This window comes from Ipomoea nil, unplaced genomic scaffold (genome assembly GCF_001879475.1).
Source record: "Ipomoea nil cultivar Tokyo-kokei standard unplaced genomic scaffold, Asagao_1.1 scaffold1833, whole genome shotgun sequence".
In the NCBI taxonomy this organism is placed as follows: Eukaryota; Viridiplantae; Streptophyta; class Magnoliopsida; order Solanales; family Convolvulaceae; genus Ipomoea; species Ipomoea nil.
The window spans coordinates 474,478-480,080 of record NW_017618261.1 but is presented as its reverse complement, the minus strand read 5'-3'; the positions used below and the strand labels follow the sequence as shown (position 1 = coordinate 480,080).

Sequence of the window (5,603 nt, the reverse complement as noted above, 5' to 3'; positions counted from 1 at the left end):
ATATCCCTACGGAGAACCAAGTTGCAGATATTCTCACGAAGCCTTTATGCGAAACAAGATTTTCTACCTTAAGGCATGAATTGGGAATGTTGGAAATGAGCTAATAATCACTGAACTTAATCTCTTGATCTAAAATGATACATATGCTCAAAATATGTGTTTTACTTGTTTATATGCTTTTATATGTTTTGCGTGTTTGCATATTTCTATGTACTTAATTTCTACGTAAACTAATTTGCTAAATGTGTTAAGTTTTTTTATTTTTTATTATTTATTATTTATTATTTTTTTTTATGAATTTGTGTTTAACGTGATTTTATATGCCATGCAAATTAATTTGACAAAATGTGCAGTTTTATTTGATCTAATTTGTTTTTGAATTGCATGTTTTAATCGTTACTTGGACCGCACGTTATGTTCATGTTTGTGTTAATTTGTTTGCATGAACAATTTATATAAATATATATATATATATATATATATATATATATATATATATATATATATATATATGTTACTTGACTATTTGCGAAATGTGGTTTATAATTTGGTTTACAATTTGCATATTTATGTGCTAATTTTTTTTAGTGATTAGAATAATTTTTACTAGTTTCTAAATAATTGCTTATGTGTTTAAGAAATTTGTTTACTAAAGTGTTAAACCGTGTGTATGTATATGTTATTTGGAAAGTTTTGTCTAATTTGTTTAATTTTCCAATTTTTTTTTAATTGGGAGTTACCGTGTATATGCATGATTATATATGGATATGATTTAATTGCTAAATTTTTAAAACTCCATATATGTTTCGAAATTGCATGTGAGATTTACGAAAATTTGTGTAATTTGTGTGATCATATTTATGTGAAATTATGTGTTTATCTGATGTGTACGTGTTTTTGAGAAAAAAAAGGAAGAGATCAGATTAGATTGAAACCTCCTCCCTCTATACCCAACCCATAAAATCAAATCCCATTAAAACTCTCCACCTCTCAAAACCCACACCCCTCAAACTTCCACCCATAATTAATCCCACAAAAATCTGACCCTCTCTCTCGTAAATCAGATCCACTCTCCCGAAAAATCTCCTCCCAAATCCATACTCTCTCTCAAATCTTCAAGAATAATCAGAGGTGTCCATTCATAATCTTCTTACTCTATACACCTTACGTATATAGGGTACCTAAGAGACTGTGAAGCATTTAATGCTCCTGTCTGCTATTGATAATTCCTCTTCTCTTTCCTAGTGACACCTTAACCAAAAGACACCTCCACCCCTAAATGTGCCTTGTCACCACACCTATTCTAAGGGTCTCAATTGAGATTTCTCTCTGAGAATTATACCTCATCTTAAATCCTTCTTAAACCATACAAAACCCTTCGTATTCCTCTCAGACAAAAATTCCAGTTCTACCAGGATCAGAAATCTCTCTCTCTCACAAGCTCTCAAATCTCACCGGCGAACACCATGTCTGGAACCAAAGCCATGCAACCCAAAAATCTGCTTATTCTACAACAACAATTGATCGATGGGATGACACTCAATCCGGAGTTTTTCATGATTGGAGCAGTCGACAAGGAAATAGCAAAGAAGATTCTCAATGCTTTGAAGGATTGTGGACTATATGATTTTTTCACTTACAAATATGCTGGAGCTTTTGAAATAGATGTGACTGAGTTCTATCTTCATGCTACTGTGAAGGACAACGTAATTCACTCTAAGGTTGGAAGAACAGATGTTCAAATTTCTGAAAAGGACATCAAGGTTTGCTTCAAATTCCCTGATTCAGAGTTGATGCTAGAAGCTCACCATTATGATGTTCAACCCTTCTGGGATGAAATTCGTGGTCCAAAAGCACATGTAGCTCATGGCTTGACCGAGCCAAAGAACGTGTTGAAACCTGAGTACGATATGCTTATCGAGATGATGTACAAGATCCTTGACAACAAACTTGGAAGTGTGGATGATCTATCTGGAACATCCGTGAGTCTAATGAACGGAATCATGCAAGGAATAAAGTTCAACTGGGCTAAGTACATCTTCAATCGCCTATTATTCTTTGTGAACAGTGCAAAACCTCATGGTAGACCACTTGAAGGAAATCACTTTCTTCATAAAGTTGGGTATGGACTTATTATTGGAGAAATTCTAAGAAAGAAGAATGTACCTCTTAAAAGACACAAAAGTGTTGGAATCTACAGAACACTTTTCAGAAAATTTGGACCTGATTATGGCAAGAAATCAAACCGAAGGAAAGGATCTGAAGGAGGTGGTTCCACAAGTACACCACAAAGCTCTCGAAGAAGGAACAGTAGAACCGTATCAGCAGCGAGTGCATATATGGGTTCTAGCAATCCAAGCAACAGAGATCAAGAAGCCATAAGCTCGGCTATAGCACTTATTCCATTTCAAGAAGTGGCAGAATCTGAAGCTCATGAAGTAGACATACCCGTGATGCCATTTGAAGAAGATACCACCCGAATGGAGTTTGCAGGAGTTGAAGTGCAAGTTTCCAATGACTTGCAAAGGAGAATCTCGAATGAATCTGCAGTTGAAGCTAATGTTGAACCCATTGCGTTCGACACAACACAAATTCGAGATTGAAAATTTGTAAAGCGCTGCACCGAAACTGAGGTTGTAACACAAACAATTTGTAACGCAGTTCGGGCAAACAACCCTAATCTGCGAGGCACTTCTCAATTTGAGAACTTGCCTAAATCCACTAAAAGCTCAATATTTAAAGTACACTGTTTGGAACCTGAAATTACACAATAGAATGATCTTTCCTACCAAACTATTGAAACCTAAACACATGTACTACTTTCTAGGGGAATTTAGTATCCTATTCTCAAAGACTCTCGTACCTCACAAGATTAATGTTGAATGCTTGAGCTCTAAAATAAAGGACATCCCCTATTTATAGTAGCTATTCCTAACAGATTCGTGAATAACAAACTATTCCTAATCAAAATAGAACTAGAAAATCTTCAACAACAAATCCCCTTAGAACTAGTATTCTTCAATAACTATTCCTCTTAGTACTGATATTCTTTTATAGAACTGGAATTCTTTTTGCAAATAACTTTGACAAAATACTTTGAGTCAACATTCTCCCCCTTTGTCAAATTTTTGGCAAACACCTTGGTCTCTGTCTTTCTCCCCCTTAGTTGATGCCACAGTGGTGTTTGATTGATGGTAGATTAATGACAGGTTAGATCACCATCCCATGTGTAGCTTTTATCAGATGATCTTTTCCCCATCATGTTTTTGGTTGTAGACTTTACAATTCTCTTTGGAAAATTCTACTTTGAGTTCATCATCACACAGTTGACTTATACTGATAAGGTTTGCTTTGAGTCCTTGTACCAAAAAGACTCTTGGTAATCTGGGCAGTCCATGGACATTCAAGGTACCACTTGCGATAATCTGTCCTTTTCCTCCATCTCCAAAAGTGACATGCCCTTCATTTTTGTATTGGATATTCTCAAGATAATGTGGATTTCCTGTCATATATCTTGAATATCCGCTGTCAAAATACCAAACACTTTGTTCTTGGCTTGTTTATGAGGTATACGCAACAACTTGTGTTTGTTCCTTTCTTACCCATACTTTCTTGCTGTTATTTTTGCTTTGTACTGCCCAATCTCTGTTGTTTTGTCTGTAATAGAGATCATTTTGTCTTTTGAAGCAGTACGCCTTTATGTGTCCCAATTTGCGGCAGTAATAACATCTGATTCTCCTTCGGTGTTGAAAGTGATGTTGTGACACCTCAGGATTTTCAGAAGAGTGGCTTTCACTGGACGCTGGATTTGGAGATCTAGGCCTTCCATCTAGTGCCTTGATTTCTTGTAACAGTTTGGCCTCTCTGTTTTTAGATTCTAATAATTCATTTTGAGTTTCTTTCAGACGCTTTTCTTCTCTCTCTTTTTCACCTTTTAGAAACTGATTTTCTTGCATGAGCTCTAGATTCACTTTGATGATTTGTTCCCATTTAGCATACAATTGGGTATATGACTCTAGCAGTTCTTGCATATCATTTTCGTTTCCGTTGTCATTCTGATGATTTGCGGTGAATGCTACGAAATTAGTGTTGGTGTCTTCTTCACTATCTGAGTCATCGCTTAGTGTTGCCACATATGTTTTGTTCTTCCTTTTAAAATATGTTGGACATTCTGACTGGATGTGTCCAAACCCTTTGCACTCGTAGCACTGAATTCCTTCAGGTTTTAGACTCTCCATTCCTTTTGAAATAGATTGATTTTTTCCAGTTGGGAAGTTCCCTTGATTGATTGAAGCACTTTTGCTTCTAAATTTGTTGAATTTTTTGAGAACTCTGTTGAAATTCTTTGTTAGGAGAGCAATTGATTGTTCCATGGTTTCAGTATCAATTTCTGGATTCTCTTTCTGCTTTGATTGGAGTTCAATTCCTTTGTCATTATTTTTCCCTTTTTGCAGTATCTCAAGCTCATATGTTTGAAGATTTCCCATTAGATCACTGAGTTTGTAGGTGTTTAGATCTTTGTTTTCTTGGATGGCTGTAACCTTTATCATAAATCTCTCAGGTAGGGAACGTAGGACCTTTTTGACGAGCCTAGGTTCAGGAATAGGTTCGCCTAGGTTAAACGCATCTCCAGCAATCCCTAAAACTCTTGCACTAAACTGTGAGATATCCTCATCTTCTTCCATTTTTAAATTCTCAAACTGTGTTTGTATCATTTGCAGCTTGGATTGCTTAACAGAAGTATTTCCTTCGTGATGATCACATAGTATATCCCATGCAACTTTAGCTATGCCAGTGGTAGCGATTAGTTTGAAAGTATCTTCACTTACAGCTCCATAGATGGCATTCATTGCTTTTGAATTGTAATTATATTCCCTTCGCTCTTCTTCGTTCCATTCTGTTTTAGGTTTTTGATTACCTTTATCATCAACTGGATTCTTCCATTCTTTCTTAACGGCATCCCAAACTCCTTCTCATTGTGCCAAAATATAGATTTTCATTCTAGCTTTCAAGTAGGAGAAATTTGTACCAAAGAGAGCAGGAGGCCTGGTGCTTGACAGTCCTTCTCTAGGAAACTCCATTAGGATCCTGCTAATAACTTAAGCAGTTTGGCTCTGATACCAATTGAAAATTTGTAAAGCGCAGCACCGAAACTGAGGTTGTAACACAAACAATTTGTAACGCAGTTCGGGCAAACAACCCTAATCTGCGAGGCACTTCTCAATTTGAGAACTTGCCTAAATCCACTAAAAGCTCAATATTTAAAGTACACTGTTTGGAACCTGAGATTACACAATAGAATGATCTTTTCTACCAAACTATTGAAACCTAAACACATGTACTACTTTCTAGGGGAATTTAGTATCCTATTCTCAAAGACTCTCGTACCTCACAAGATTAATGTTGAATGCTTGAGCTCTACAATAAAGGACATCCCCTATTTATAGTAGCTATTCCTAACAGATTCGTGAATAACAAACTATTCCTAATCAAAATAGAACTAGAAAATCTTCAACAACAAATCCCCTTAGAACTAGTATTCTTCAATAACTATTCCTCTTAGTACTGATATTCTTTTATAGAACTGGAATTCTTTTTGCAAA

General features: G+C 35.8%; 1 long non-coding RNA gene across 1 annotated transcript; it reads left to right on the top strand.

The window, feature by feature from the left end:
- Positions 1-3,268: 3,268 nt before the first annotated feature.
- Positions 3,269-3,902, top strand: LOC109192727. Its single transcript, XR_002056144.1, has 2 exons — positions 3,269-3,408; positions 3,721-3,902. It is a non-coding gene; the product is annotated as an uncharacterized LOC109192727 (long non-coding RNA).
- Positions 3,903-5,603: the final 1,701 nt, after the last annotated feature.